General features: G+C 45.2%; 1 long non-coding RNA gene across 1 annotated transcript; it reads left to right on the top strand.

Moving 5' to 3' along the window:
• The first annotated feature begins 1342 nt into the window (after window positions 1–1342).
• Window positions 1343–5714, top strand: LOC309844311. Its single transcript, XR_014300600.1, has 3 exons — window positions 1343–1673; window positions 2028–2213; window positions 5455–5714. It is a non-coding gene; the product is annotated as an uncharacterized lncRNA (long non-coding RNA).
• Window positions 5715–16684: the final 10970 nt, after the last annotated feature.

A 16684-nucleotide genomic window follows, 5' to 3' on the forward strand; every position in this document is an offset into this window, starting at 1 on the left:
TTGTTATGTAAATACAAAGTTGTCTATAAATTGGAAAATTTGATGCCAGATGGCTTCACAATATACAAATGTGTTTTGTAACATTATGCCTTTATGGATTAAGTATAAATACACTGGATTGTCTGTGTAGAAGAGTAGCAGCTTACATTTCACCTGCCTTTCAAGTGGATATTTTTGTCCAAATGGTTATCTTCTTAGGAAACAAAAAAATGACCTGAACGTGTTCAATATGAAAAACAAATATGGTTTTGAATTCACCCAAAACTTTTCACACTCAAGGGTCTGTTCAATTCCATACTAAATGCCACTTACTATATTTCTGTAGGAGATTCTTTGGTTCAGGACTGGGGTCTATCCAGTAAACCTCCCCAAATGGAATTATCCTACTTTAGAAAAAGGCTGTGCATCTTAATTTCTAAATCATAGCCTTCATACTTCTTTTTATTTTTATTTTATTTTATAATATTTTATTTATTTATTTGACAGAGAGACACACAGCGAGAGAGGGGAACACAGCAGGGGAAGTGGGAGAGGGAAAAGCAGGCTTCCCTCAGAGCAAGGAGTCCGATGTGGGGGTCAATCCCAGGACCCTGGGGTCATGACCTGAGCCCAGGGCAGATGCCTAATGACTAAGCCACCCAGTCGCCCCCTTTTCACCACTTTTTAATTTGTTTTTTTTTTCTGCTTTGTTTCCACACATCTTGGAAAGCACTACACAGATCAACAGGGCCTAGTTCTTGTGCACCAAGGTGTCTACAGAGCGATCTCAATGCAGGGCTTCTCAACCTAGCACTATTCACATTTTAGGTGAGATCATTCCCTGTTGTGGGAGTTGTCCTGTGCATTCTAGGGCCTTTGACAGCCTCCCTTGTCTCTACCCATCACATGCGAGTAGCATCCTTTCCAAATTGTGACAATCAAAAATGATACTAGACATTGCCTAATGTCTCCTGGGCGGGGCGAGGGGAGAGGGACAGGGCTTAGGATGGGGGAGGGGACAAAGTGAGACTTGAAAACCACTGCCTTAATGGAATCAGTTAGGAAACATAAGCCTGTGTGAAATACTGGCATGTTTTGCATGCTGTAATCAACAGGAAACTGATTCCTAGATCAAAATCCAAAACAAATTCCAATCCAAAGTAGCACTTCTCAGTCCATCATTAAGGAAGAGAATCTGTTAGCTTCAGTTTCATTCTGAGCACATTTGACACTTTTGATCATGAGACCCAAGACAGTCATGTTTTGAGAAATCCCATGTGTAGCTTAGGAAAGTAATCTAAAAATTCTTGTTTGGTTTACAAGAAGACTAATGGCCCCCGTCAGATGTGGGTAAGGGGCTTCCATGACGAAACTTTTCTCAACAATAGTATAGTTGCCTGCCTTGGGTCAAAATGAGGACTTTGGCTGCAGAGTAGCATCCTATGTATATATTTTAATAGGTCTCTACAGCAGCTGGTTCAGGTAGCAGTTTTTGCATGATCCTCCTGTAAGTTCTGGTGGAAGCAGTTCGGTAGATCTGGGAGATATCATTATCTATTCATTCATATAATAAATGTTCTTGAATTCCTCTCTATGCCACACCCAGTGCGCAGCTGTAGGGATACAGTGGTGCATAAGACAGACCCCATTTTCTGCACGGACAGAGCAGTCCAAGGAGCTGGCCAGTGGCACATGTAAGTACCGTAAAGGGTGATCAGGGCTGGGCTGGGAAGCACATGGCAGGCCCCTGACCTGGCTCAGTGAGGACCCAGGAAAGATGAATAAGAGTCAGGCAAAGGAGAAGTGTATGACCTGGAAAAGGGTACGGGAGTGTGTTGGGGCAGAGAGAATGGCGTGTGTAAGGCCGGAGGCTGGCAGGAGCCCGAGAGAAGAATAGCCGAGGAGCAGCAGGTGGGGAGGCAGTGGGCAAGAAGAAAGGGGCCGTCTGGGGGTGCCTCGTCCAGACCCTGCTTCGGCAGCACAGCGGGGACGGGGAACGACCGCAGGGTTTCCGGATGAGGTATGATAGGAGCGGGTCTGTGTTCCAGAAAGACTGTTCTGACTGCCGTGGGAAGAACGGGCTTTTGGAGTGAGACAACACGGAGCAGCATAGATCTCATTTCAAGTGCAGCATTTTTAAAAAGCACCTACATCCTCAAAAATTAAAAAACATTCTGGGCCCACCATAATTCTTGATACTACATTTGTTGAGCAAGTTCCATCATAGTCCTGAGGTACGTATATAAGTCTATGTGTGTAAATTCACTTTAATAATCCTAAATAAGTGCTGTTCAGCATGCTCACAGTTATTGCCAACAGCATCAGGTCCCTGTTCCCTTCCCACAAAGTCGTGCTGTATTGGCAGACAGATAATGTTTTTCCTTTGATGCTCCGGGGCTGGGGAACTTTATAATCCCCAAGCATTAAAGTGTTATAAAGTGTGACAGTGTTAGAGAGTCAGGCCTGCTAGCCAAAGTGCACAGGTAAGTGTAGGTCAGGTATAGATTTTTGGCACACCAGCTGCCTCCTCCGCACCTGCACCAGGAAACAGGAAGCTGCCCGGGGAGCCCAGGGGATGACAGGGGTGCCAGGAAGCACTGGGGGTTGAAAAAGCACCAGAAAGTGGACTACAGGGAGTTGGGGGCCGGGACAGGGCCATCTGGCTAAGGGGACCTCTGTCTCACAGCAGGGGAGACCACAATGATCTTTTATCATCCATTCCAGCCCATTATTATGCACATATCCTTGAAAGTATCCCCAACCACATTAACCACCTCCTACATTCAATGAACATGGAACATAAGGGCTTTTTAAAACTAATTATCAGTTAAAAAAAGAAAATCACACAACAGAGGCCGTGCAATAGCAGGCATTCAATCCTATGATCCAGAGCCCAGCAAATAGCTGTTCCTCGAGCACGGGGTCTTGTACACAGGAGATGGACCCTTGATAGAGAGGCAGCCCATTGTAACCTCTGCAAACTGGCTCCTGGAGAGGAATCGTCTACAGTCATATCTAGGCTGCGCTATTAACTCATTGAACCTTGGGTAAGTTATTTAAACTACTTCTGCTTAGTTTCATCTACAAAAGATGATAGTAGCACTCCCTCATGGGGTTGAGACTGGAACGAGATAATGCGGACAAAGGTCTTAGTGCCTGGCTCAGAGCAGGCCCTCAGAAAATGGTCGTTGTTAAGCTGCTCCAGGAAAGATCTAGATCAGAAAAGGGAACTCCTGCCAGGGAAAAGTGTCACACATAAGGAGGAATCATACCTAGAGTTGCTGTGTCTCTCCAGGAAGTCCTTAAAGGTAGGAGAGTGGTATTTACCTGTCCGCGGCAGCTCTGTCCAAAGCAAACTGTGTCGTGGGGGCCTTTTCTGGCTCTTCCAGTCCAGCACGGAGCTTCTGGATCTTCTGCCTATGGTTTTTCTTAGATGGATTCGACTGTCCAGAATGCCATATGCAGACATGGACCTACAAAGTGTTCTTCTAATAAACTGGTCTGGAAAATGATGTCCCGGAGAACTGAACTGCATTGACAGTGGCATTCAGAGCAGAAACAGAACTTCTAATCCTCAGCCTCAGAAGGAAGTCAGGACCAGCTCCTCATATAAGTAGCTCAGGATATGAAGAGTTTAAACGACTTAAAATCCATCAAATCAGGGAAGGCAGAGCTTAGTACAGAGAAGGGCATGTTTAACTTAAGAGACTGAAATCTGGGGTCCCAATTCTTAGCACTGACTCCATGATTTACGACAAATCACTACAAAGATCCTGGGGCCAGACTCCTGGGATGTGAAACCAGTTATTCAGGAGCTGTGTGACCTCAGGCAAATTATCTCCTGGCAAGCTTTAGTTTCATCATCTGAAAACTGAGGGATCATAGAATCATCAGTGTGCTTGAGGCTGAAATAAACCAATCTCTGTGAAGCTCTTAGAAAAGTGTCAGGCAACGAGTAAATACTAGGCAAGTCGTGATATTGTCATTACTGTTACTGCTAATAATAGGGGTTGAGCCTCACTCATTTCCTTCATCCACAGAGGGGAATGGCCAAGCCCTTACTTGTCTCAAAGGAAGATCCAGTCTTCTGTGGGGTAATCACTTACGAGGGTTCTGCTATTCACGTTTAACCACTTATTTCTCTTCCCTGATTTAAACGTGGGTGCTCTTGTGAGGAGTAAGACTTTGAACCAAGCAAGGCTCAGGGATTTCCTAAAAGATTTGAGAATATAGAGGGTGTGAAGAAGGTGTTCATAATATCCTAGAGTTAGCAGTACTCGGAGGACTAATAAGAAAATGAAAAGAAATAATACAATAGGGCGCCTGGGTGGCTCAGTGGGTTAAGCCACTGCCTTCGGCTCAGGTCATGATCTCAGGGTCCTGGGATCGAGTCCCACATCTGACTCTCTGCTCAGCAGGGGGCCTGCTTCCCTTCCCCTCTCTCTGCCTGCCTCTCTGCCTACTTGTAATCTCTCTCTGTCAAATAAATAAATAAAATCTTTAAAAAAAAAAAAAGAAAGAAATAATACAATGGGGCGTGCTTTCAAAAGTGGAAAGGAAAGAACAAATCATCTGAAGTGGTAGTATTTTCAAGTGTTATTAGGAGTTACTATTTATTTTTAAATGGAAAGTTTAGGTCTAAATATTGTACCTTGACTTTTCAGTCTATGAATTCTTAGTTATATCTTGCTAAAAGAAGGGGTAGAATTTGTTAAACACGGATGGAGTAGATTTAGCTAAATGCTTAGGTCCCAGGGGCAGGGCCACTTTGGGGTTTCTGGTCTGTTCAGCATCCTGGGCTGCTGCAGAAAAATGCATCTGGAAAAGGACCCAGGGGGACTAGTTGCCAGGGGCTTTGGTCCCTGGACTGTGACTGAATCCCCCCAGAACATAGTTTTTTTTTTTCCCCCCTGTCAAGTTAATCTTAAATAGCTTTCATGATGAGAGAAGATATCCTTAGGAAATCATCTGTGACCTTTTACAGGCTCTGTCCCTCTTTTCCAATCAAATACAGATTATCTAGAATCAATAAGCTCCTTCAAATTTCAAAACAAGCATGGAGTTTCAGGAGCCTGCAGTGTCAAGCTGAGTCTCACTGTTCTGTTTTTGTTTTTTTTTTTTAAAGATTTTTTTTATTTATTAGACACAGAGAGAGAGATCACAAGTAGGCAGAGAGGCAGGCAGAGAGAGAGGGGCTGAGCAGAGAGCCCAATACGGGGGCTCGATGCCAGGACCCTGAGATCATGACCTGAGCAGAAGGCAGAGGCTTAACCCACTGAGCTATCCAGGTGCCCCTCATTTTCTGGTTTATATGGCAAAGAATGGGAAGCAAACATTCACAGGGGCTGGAAAAGAAAGCATGCAAAAACTGGAGTAGAGAAATGCACTGGGCTCGCTCTGGGTAAGCTGTTGGTCTGAGCAAGAGCCACCAATGGCAAGGGAGAACCTGCCCTCCCCTTTCTCTTTGCTTTCCAGCTCTTCCCAAATGTCCGAAGCGATCACAGAGCAGGAGGGGCATCCTGGGAGGAGAGAAAGTGTGTACATTGTGCTCTGTGCTTCACAAGGCAACCAGGTCAGCCGGAAGAGATCAGGCCATGATGACCGTCATCACGAGGAGCTCCTAGCTTTCTGAGTGGAGAACTAAATACCAGAAAGGTGTGGTTCCTTCCTCAAAGAATAGATTTCCTTGTTGTGAAGCAGTGATTTCCAAACTTTGAGGACATACTATATACAAATGTGTGTGTGTCTGTGTGTTCTGTGTGTACTACTGAATTAACTATCTATGTGTGTTATAAAAACACACAAAATAGAAATTAAGAAAGACTGAGATGAACTGAAGAGAAATAGAAATCTTTCTTTCTCCCTCTCTCCCTCTAGTGAATTTTCCTACATGGTGCCTGGGGTGTGACCATCCTCCTTCCGAGATTACCCTAAGTGACAAAATACTGGGTGGTCAAAATATGTTGCTTCAGTGAACAAAAGGCAGTGATGGAACTGAACCATCACAAGAAGCTCCTGGAGGGGGACCCAGTTTCTCATACTTAACTTTCTTTTTTTTTTTTAAGATTTTATTTATTTATTTGACAGAGAGAGATCACAAGTAGGCAGAGAGGCAGGCAGAGAGAGAGAGAGGAGGAAGCAGACTCCCTGCCGAGCAGAGAGCCTGATGCGGGACTCGATCCCAGGACCCTGAGATCATGACCTGAGCCGAAGGCAGCGGCTTAACCCACTGAGCCACCCAGGCACCCTCATACTTAACTTTCTATGCTCAATTCTACTTTACTGGAAAAGGAAAGAAAGCCTTCCTGGGTATCTGATAACTAACGTGGAATCCAGGTTTATATTAGGTTATATGAATAACCTCAATCTTTCTGTAAGTTCAAAGTGTCTATTAAATATGTATTTTGGGATGTGAGACAATGTCACTGCCCAATTCTGTCACCTGCTCAGGAGAGCTGCTGACCCAGTGTGTAAGGGCCTGAATGGAGGCCCAGCACTGCCTGTGCCACTCCTGGCGGGGTGAGAGGGCACAGCCGTGCTCACAGAGCTGGGTCAGGCACCCTCACTATGCATGTGCATATGTACTGCATGCAGTCCCAGTCTCGGAAATGTTCTGGGGCTTTCTCAACAAGTAGCCAAGCTGTGTAGTTCTAGCCAGCTCATTCATAAGGTTATGACATTGTGGGAAAGGAGCTCAACTGGGTTCTAGTCTCAGCTCTGCTCTGTGACCTTGGGCAAGTGCTTTAACGTCTTTTGACCTGTTTTCTCATCTGTCCTGGGGGTAGCTGGTATCGCACCATCTGCCCCACAGGGTTATCACCTATGCAGGAATTTTGAGAATAACAAAACATTGTACAAATGAAGCCATAAAGTATTCAGATCCATGTGTTGAGGTCTTTCCAAGGCATAAAGAAAAACTTTTCCTACAAGTTTTGGAGCTGACTATCCTGTGGAACTTTCTCTTAAGGAGCCCAGCTCAGAGGGAAATTGGCTCCTAGTGGATTTCTCATCTGAACTCAGAGCCCTAGAGGCTTTATAAGCCTAAAGAATGAACCAAGTGGACTACGATGACTTCTAAAAATGTGGATACATTTCCATGCTCCCAGATAATGCCAAAATTTCCAAGAGATGTAATTTTTTTTTGTTCGTCCATTCCGCAAATATTTTCAGATCATCTTACCTCTGAGATAAAGTTAAAAAGCCTCAAGGGCTCCTATGCCAGTGAATGAGGAAGGCATGTAAACAATCATTGCCATACCTGACAAAACCCACTGCAAGGTGTGAATTATGAAGAGCTTTGGAATATGGGGAGATTTAAATTTTGGGGAATCAGATTAAGTGACGTATGGAAGAGTAGAAATTCAGGCATTGCCAGCAGGAGTGAAAGACATCAAGAGAGAGGGAATGAAGGGAAGACCAGGAGTTGGGTGAAGGTTGGAAAGGGGTAGGGAACAACATGATTTTCTGGGAGCTGTAATGCACTCAGTAAGTCTTGACTGAATTTCCAGGAAGAAGAGAGGGAGACAATAAGCCCAGAAAGAAGGCAGAAGCCGGCTCATGGTGGAAGTGGGATGCTGGGCAGATCTTCTAGGCCAGCAGTACCTGAAAAGCTACTTGAAACATTTTATATCAGATTAGCAACAACCATTTATCTGTACACATATGAACAAATATTTTTACTTATTATGCATTTAGCATATGCTAGCACTCCTCTATGATACCAGAGTCAGTGTGACTACCATGTTCCTACCCTCATAAAGTGTATGCCAAGGGTCAAAGACAGACACCAAAAAATTATTAAAGTGTAATGAGTGTTAAGATGGCCATAGTATTCTATGCCACCATATCATGTTGTTCAGAGAGGTCACTCTGACGACAGAATAGGTCAGATAATTTTTCCTATCCTCCTGGAAAAATACCAACAGCTCAAGTTTTCTCCACTGACCTCAAGGTATAAACCCAGTTGCTCTCTGAGATGCTCAGTCAAGTTATCACTGACCCTCTGAATTAAGGCATGGGGAATGGCCTGGTTAAGGTCAGCAACTTAAGGTTCTGTGTCAGAACCCAGAGCCATAAGGTCAGAATCAAAAGCTTATACTCTGCTCTCAGCTGTGTTCCTGTTTGCCCATGTGACCTTGGGCAAGTCACACCATTCACTGGGTTTAATAATTTTAAGGAGAATAATAAAGTTCTTCTCAGATTAATGTTCCAAGACTCTATGAAAGAGAGCTGGTAATTGGAATGTTCTAGCGAATTCGTGTTTACAAAAGCTAGGGCTGTCTGTGTTAATCTTTGTAAGATCTACCCACCCATGGACCGACAATGAGGAGACAATTTCTTAAAGTACATTCTCTCTCTTTTTAAAATTTTAATTTCACTTTTTAATTTGAGTTTTTATTTTGAAGCATTTTTTCCATACTACTTGACCCCCAACACAGCCCTGCACGTCACACTGTCCTTTTTGTTGGATAGAATTAAATCAAACAGATGGGGTTGCAAGGAACAATCCAACCGATGTGTACATGTTGTCCTTATACCTCACAGTAGGCTATTAGCTCCCTCAGACTAGATTTTGCCCTTCTCTTTTTTCACTCCAAAAGATTGTATGAGGCACATCTCCGGAGGCAAGAAGATAATGCTTTCTCCAGGACCAGAATAGCAAGCTACATAGGATGAGCTTTGATGGGTACCATAGCCCTTACCTCCCCATCCTCAGTGTCTGTAATTTCCATGGCCAAGATTAACACATCCCCATGAGTTCAAAGAAATGACATGACAGCCTGATAATTGTGGCAAGGATGAAAGGTAAGTTGAGGGTGGAGTATTCCAGCGTTGTGTTCTGTCATTCCCAGGAAAAAAATGGTGGTGTACTTGTCAACATGCCTAAAAACGATGCCACTTAGAGGATGACACGTAACTCATATGTTGTTCTACATCTATGAAACTCATACAGTTTTCAAGCTGGGAGATAAGAACAAAAGACATAAATGGCATCACCTGTCAAGACTCACTACCGCTATGTACACATCACCTGTGCGTGCCTACCCTGACCTCAGCTAGATGGCTATCAATTGATATATGGGTTGTAGTCAAACAGTGCCTGAGGAGTCATGATGAAGGCTTCTCCTCCACATGTTCAGTGGCTGATTGATCCTGGCCATCAGCTGGAACCTCCACTGGGGCTGTTGGCCAGAACATTTACACGTGAATTCTCTGTGTGTTCTGGGCTTCCTCACAGCATTGTGTCTGGCTTCCAAGAGCAAATGTCTCAAGACACAATAGAAAGAGCCAGGTGGAAGTTGTATTGCCTTTTCTTTCTTTCTTTCTTTTTTTTTTTAAGATTTTTATTCATTTATTTGACAGAGAGAGAGATCACAAGTAGGCAGAGAGGCAGGCAGAGGAAGTGGCGGGGGGCAGGGGGGGAAGCAGGCTCCCTGCTGAGCAGAGACCTCCCCCACCCTGATGTGGGGCTCGATCCCAGGACCCTGAGATCATGACTGAGCTGAAGGCAGAGGCTTAACCCACTGAGCCACCCAGGCGCCCCTAGTATTGCCTTTTCTAACCAAGCCTCCAAAGTCACGTGTCGTTGCTTCTGCCTAATTTAACTGGTTAAAAACAAGTCCCGTAAGCCAGCCCATATTCTTGAAAAGGGAAATTCGACTGCCTTTCTTGATAGAGTGACAAAAATTGGCAGACACACTTAAAACTACTACATAAGTTTGGAACAAATTATGTGATTGGAACATATTCTCCTTGCTCTGTAAGTATTGCTAAGATAAAAATAATTGCTAATGTTTTTGGAGCACTTGTCATGTGCCAGGAAGAACGCAAAGCACTCTCCATGATGTGAGTTACGTGACAATCCGTCTCCACTTCTGTGAGATGGGTACTCTTATGTCCCCATTTCATCATTCTAGAATCTAAAACTTGAAGATCCTAGGTAATTTGTCCATGATACTCAGGTAGAAAGTGGCAATCCCAGGATAGGATTGTTCGTTAAGCCAAAGTGTCAACCTTTCCTCAGTCTCTATTTTACCTATAGAAGATGAGTTTCAGGTACATCAAATAAATATCTCAAAGTTAATAAATGGGTTATAACTGTACTCAACCTCACACACAAAAATATACTATACAGCTCCTAATGATATGGAGAAAATATCCTCTTGGTAGCTGTTATGTGAAGGTTTTTGGGAGGGAGGAGGTTCAATTTGAGGGAAAGATGCTGTGATAATCCCTTTTTGGAGTAAAGGGAAGCCTCCCTAGCCATATTGCTGGGCAGGAGGGAGCTTCTTGAAGGGAGAGGTATTGACAGTTGTGGAAGAAGAGTGAAGAAATCAGGTGACCTTCCAACCCTCCCCACTTCCCACAAAAGAATCAGGAAATTTTAGGAGAAGAGACATATTTAAACACCTCCCCTCCCCCGGGTCTCTGAAAATCTTCAGTGAAATTGCAAAAAATCACAATGAGTTTGATGTAGTTGGATTTATTGTTTTAGAAGTTTAGAGGCTGAGATTTATATCATGGATTGCTCAGAATTAGCCCATGTTAATAAAGGAAGGCACTTACCTCTGGGTTTTTAAATTGTGCCCTATAACAAGTGGTTCATGTCCTTGACAGAGTGATGGAATTCATTAACTAGTTTCAGGCCCACTAGGGGCCTCTTCATCCTTCCCAGTAATTGGCATCAAGCCCAATCTGTTCCAGGAAGAATGAATTTCCTCACTGAGCATCTTACTGAGTGCCTACAGCACTTGTCATACCGAGATATGAACAAACCTCAGTAAAACGAAATCCTGGATTGAGGGTCTGTTCTCCTTGTTTTGCCCACTCTGGTTATGAGGAATCTACTAGGAAGGTAGGTCTCACTTGGCCAGATACCTAACAATTCTGCAATAAGTCTATGAAAACAATTCCAAGTACTCATTAAGACTAACCCAACACTCTGTGGTGAGAACCAAATAAATTTTATTACTTATGCTTAACACCAAAGAACTTCAAGGATTGTCTCAGGTTCCCTTTCCTTAGGAAAGTGATAAAAACTCTTAATCTGCCTAACTGAAGGCATAGTTCAGGTGTGATCTAGGCCATTTTTGTGTTTCCTGTGTTGTTGTTGTCCACAGTCATCTGTGTTGTTGTTGTCCACAGTCATCTGCTGCCTCTTGCCATGCATTCTTGGTGGTAAATCTCAGCCTTGTCATAAAACAGAGTCAGTGAACACTAAGTGTCAACTGTTTCCTCCAAAATGCTTCCATTTCTTCCATCAAGCTCTGAAAAATCTGGCCCTGGTATTGTGAGTTCTGTAGCTTCCTGTCACTAACACTTGCATTCTCTGATAGTTATTGTGTTTTCCCTATGGAAATAGATAAACATTCACAGCACCAGAAGAAGCAAAGGTTTATGCCCATTCTCATGGAAGGAATTGGTTATATTCTTTTTTTTTTTTTTTAAGATTTTATTTATTGGGCGCCTGGGTGGCTCAGTGGGTTAAGCCGCTGCCTTCGGCTCGGGTCATAATCTCAGGGTCCTGGGATCGAGTCCCGCGTCAGGCTCTCTGCTCAGCGGGGAGCCTGCTTCCCTCTCTCTCTCTCTGCCTGCCTCTCCATCTACTTGTGATTCCTCTCTGTCAAATAAATAAATAAAATCTTTAAAAAAAAAAAGATTTTATTTATTTATTTGCCAGAGACAGTGAGAGAGGGAACACAAGCAGGGGGAGTGGAAAAGAGAGAAGCAGGCCTCCCGCTGACCCACCTGATGTGGGTCTCCATCCCAGGATCCTGGGATCACAACTTGAGCCAAAAGCAGACATTCAATGACTGAGCCACCCGGGCACCCCAGGAATTGTTTATATTCTAATTAAGTCATATCTTAAAATGGATCCCTCGTTGTGTAGAAATGTGTCTCTCCTTGTCAAGGTTCCCTTAAACAGCCCTGTTACGTCGCTTTATAGAATGCTGTATCATTTCTCCAATTATTCACAACCCACCTTCTACAAAAGGACTTCATTGTTACATGCTTGTGGTGTCTTCCTACTTCTCCACCCTGCTGACAATCAGACTGGACCATGGACTAGTTTTAGCCAATGGATTGTAAGTAGAAGTGACAGAGCCTGTTCCAAGAAGTCTCAAGAGTCATTGTGTGTTTCTGTCATGTTTCTTGCAGTTTTCTGTATCCACAAATGTATATTCTAGATGAGGAATATTCCTTTACTCTCAATCCCATAGTGATTGAGACATGAAGAATGGTGGCGCACAGAGCTCAGCCAAGCTGCACGAGTCATGAAACATGAGCAAGAGACAAACCTTTGTTGATTTAAGCCACTGGGATTTGGGGGCTGTTCCTACAGCATGTCCTTGCAAACGCTGACTAAGACACTCACAATGTAAGCTACATGCTTACTGTGTAGAAGCCTCTGTGGAATATGGAGTTGTACCAGACACTGTGTCTGCCTTCTAGAAGGTTACAATCCAAGACAGAAGATTAGATGCCCAAGTATCTGTTAAAGTAGCAGAAGTGGCTAAGCTGATGAGTGAGGCAGAAGGACCATAAGGCTGGTTAACAGCATGAAAAATAAGAGGGGAGAATTTCACAAAGGAGAGATGATCAGGAGGCTCAGGGATGCAGACCCAGCAAGGAGAAAAAGAGTTGAGCAGAGTCTTCAGGGAATTACTTTGAGGTGAGCGGGTGAGGGGACTGTCAGAGGCAAGGGGTTAAGGAGGTGGAGAGGAAGCAAAGCCACCATGAAGGATTACTCTTTCCACATGTGTTGTGAGAGGAACCGCATCATTGGGGAAGTCAAAGATTGCAGGAGTTTCACAGAGTAAATACAGCAAGCATATTTGGGGGTTTCCACCCTTCCTTCACTCCCTTCCCATAGAACCTGCACCTGCCCCATGGGCCTGCTGAGGGAGAGGGAAATGGTTAGCCCCATGCTCCTAGCCTCAGATGATTAGACCAAGGTGGGCACCTGATTTGAGCAGAGCCAATCTAAGTTGCCAATGACATATCATTTGAATAAACAGCCTCAAAAGATGACTGGGGACAGTCACATTCCTTCTCAGAGGAGCCCCAAACTAAGAGGTACAGATGAAAGATGCTTCTTGGAATGGCTCCTTGAACTGAAAATCAAGTAGAGGAGAATACAGCAGCTATTATCAGGTAGTGTACATACCTAAGTCATAGGACCCATAGGAAGTGGTTGGAAAAGAAAGAATAAAAGAACAACAGATACAGGGAGAAAAGAGGAGAAGCCATGAGTAAGAGATAACAGTAAGTAAATGATGGTGCTTCATATATGCCAAGCACTATCCTAAGTCCCTTATTTTGATACTACCTCATTTATTTCTCATAACAATCCCAGGAGATGGGATTATCCTCATTGTACAGACGCGGAACCCAAGACACAGGAAGTGGTGCCTCAAATGACTTACAGGAAAGCCACGATATAAAGCTAAGTAGGCTGCTGACTGCTGACTCTCTCCCTGTAGCCACCATGCATTACTGGTCCCTTGAAAGGGAAATGAAAGGCACTCCCTACAGCCTCTGGGAGCCAACTCTTCCTAAGCTCAGACACTTCCATTTTATTGGATTTTCTGAGACCATCCAAGCCATCCAGAATGGGTTTCAGCTCCTGGCAATCAAAATAACCCAAACCAAACCAGATGGGGAGATCTGGGCTTTCCAAGCGAGAGAGCCTAGGGACATTAGAGAGAAAAAAGGAGTGTCAATGGAGCAGACCTACAAGGAAGCACAGAGGGATGGGATTAGGGCAAGGGAGAGACTTTTCATCTCCCATAGCCAGGGCCATATGGCTTAATTTGACCATCCAGGCACTCACAGTGCCATATGGCAACCAGCTAACCAACCAAACAAGACTGACACATAATTCAGGCTGTACCTTTCTGGATGGCTCTGCCACTAACACAAAGGGTGAGGTTGGGCTCACGTGTCTCCTCCTTTCTGGGCTTTGGTTTCTCTGTCAGTAAGGAGGGAATGATGATTTAAAAAAAAAAAAAATGTAGAGAATTTGATTTATCAGGTCTTTGTGGAGATTAGAAAGGTGCAGATCATCACAGTGGGGCTGCTCCCTGTGGCAGCCAGACCTGGCATCTTGAGTCAGGTTTTCCAGAGACATCCTCTGAGATGGAGGTGTGAGTACAGGAAGTTTATCTGGGAGTCTGTTCAGGTGCAACACCTGTGAGGACTGAGGGCTGCTGACAGAGAGGGAAAAGTTGCAGCAAAGGCAACAGCCAATTCCATAGGGAACTTGAGCTCTTCAGAATTGTTCCAAATGGAGTCATGGGGCCTTTGTACCCTACCCCACTGGGATATCATCAGGCCTAGGATGCCTTGCTAGGTAAGGCAGCCCCCTTTAGTCAAGGGCTGTTTCCAATGAGAAGCTCAGCTCAGAGCTCATTTTAGGAAGCAGTGCCCCATGTGGATGGGGGAATGTGTGATTCGGGCTTAAAAGGAAGGATCTGAGCAGTACATCATAGCATCCCCTCAGTACCAGAACTGAGCCCCACTTCTCAGGGGCCAAATAGGGCAGAGGAGCCTGAACTTTGGGAAAGGTGGGGCACTGAGAGGAGCCAGTGGAGGACTACAGAAGGTTGTTCCCTACTGGTATAATCTCACTCTGTCCCTGCCTGGAATCAGGGAGGTAAGTGACCATGGAAAATGCTGCATAAGTCGGGGTGTGTGTGGGAACTATAAAGGGACAGACTCTTGCATTCAGTCTGATGCCCGAGGAACTTAGTGAGGAGTCAGAGAGCAGCTGAAGAAAATGAGGCAAGGAAAGTGTAGGGAGGCCGTACAAGTAGAGTTTGAGCCACATTTAATCTGAATCTCCAAAGGGCAAGGAGGTCTTACATGGGTCACCTTAGACAAGGGCGCATATCCTAGCACCACGCTGAATTTTGATGATTTCAGATCTCCAAGAGCAAAGTAGAAAGAAACAGCTCTCTGTGGGGCATGTGTTGCCAGCCCCAGCCGACTGTCGGAAGAGCTACTGAGAGTGTCCCTATCGGATTCAGGTGACACATGACAAGATGTGAGAGAGGGTAAGCCTCTGCCCAAAGCATTCTTGCTTGAGGAGCATTCTGCTTTAGGAATGGTTAGGACTGATCATGTCCCCCAGAATTCATATATTGAAGCTCTAGTGCCCAGTGGGATGGGAGCATAGCACCTTTCATGAGGTCATAAGGGTGGGGCCCTAGTCCACTACTGGTGTCCATAGGAAGAGAAGGGCTGGAGCGCACACGCAGGCCAAAGGCCATGTAAGGACACAGGGAGACTGTGGCCATCTGTAAGCCCAGAAGAGAGGCCTCAGGTGAAACCAAACCAGACAGCACCTTGATCACGGACTGGCAGCCTCCAGACCGGGAAAAAATTAATCTGTGTTCGTTAAGGCCCCCAGCTTGTGGTGCTTTGTTACGGCCACCTGAGCAGACTGAGACAAGGGGCTAGCCAGCCCGGCAAGCAACGGGCTGAGGAGGTTGGCGCCGGAAGCAAAGCCCATCTGTGTGTCCTCCTGTTTCTCTCTCTTCTCTGTCCTGCCTCGCACAGTCCAACGCCGGAGGGACTGGTGAGTGGCCAGGGGACACCTGGCAGAGTGGTGTTTAGAGTCTACACATAGACTCTGGATATGCAAATGTTTAGTACGAGAAATCGGGGCCTCCTGGGTCGCTTTGCAAACTGGCTTCCAGCCTGGTGTTCCCAGCTGCGTACACTTGAGTAAGGACAGTGAAGAGAAGCAGCTTAGACACGTGCCTTCTGCGTTTCCGGCCGCTTGCCTGTTTGTTTGCTGGTCACCACGTATGTCACTGACCTGAATTCAGCTCTCCGAAAACATTCGTTTCACTGTTATTCTTTTAGTTCCACTTTGGAATTTGGATTTAAAAAAAATATGATCCTATTTAAGAAAATACCCAATGCCCAAATTGAAACTGAAAACCAGGAAGGTGAGCATTTACTTCCTGGGCCTCCTTCTCTGAAAAACGAGTCAGGTACACTAGATTTGTGGCTAAAAACATTTTTTTTCTTGAAACCACAAGAAGCCTGTCCTCAAAGGAAGAGCTACCGGCCAGCAGGAACCAAGGAGGTACCTGCAGCTGCCCTGCTGGGATCCGAAGGGGAGGAGTGAGCTTTAGAATCTTGCCCACCAAGGTGGGGCTTTACAAAGCAGAGTTTGAGAATGATTTACTACCATCTCCTAAGGCAGTTAGTACAGAAGGAGCCAGTGATGGCCACCTGCCTTTGTCCTCAAGAGGAAAGCAAGGCCAAACACTCTCACTGAGGTGTCTCCTGAGGAAGAAGATGGTAGGTAGGGCAGGCCCATGTAGACTGGGGTGGGGGAAAAGGTGAGAAGGTGTGGGGTGCTGGAGGGTTCTGTCAGGTCCAGGAGAGGCAGCAGGAAGCACCACCATGGGAACCACTGAGGCTGGCCAGCCTGCTCTCTATCAGGAGTCAGATTGGTCCTTGCCCTGCTGCTCCCAGCTTTGGCCCAGGGTCCAGAGGAGCGGGGAGAAATGCAGTACACTGGGAAAGATCAGGAAGGCCAGTCTTTACATCATCTGCCTCTCTTGTTAAGCTGGGATCCCCACTTTCATTCATTCCCGGCACCCTGTTTCCTTAACCATACTCCCCCACCCATTGTTCTAGAACAATGGGGTGAAGACAAACCTACCGCCCCCCAAAGTGACCCAGGCTC

The sequence above is a fragment of the Mustela nivalis genome (assembly GCF_964662115.1).
Source record: "Mustela nivalis genome assembly, chromosome: 11".
NCBI lineage: Eukaryota > Metazoa > Chordata > Mammalia > Carnivora > Mustelidae > Mustela > Mustela nivalis.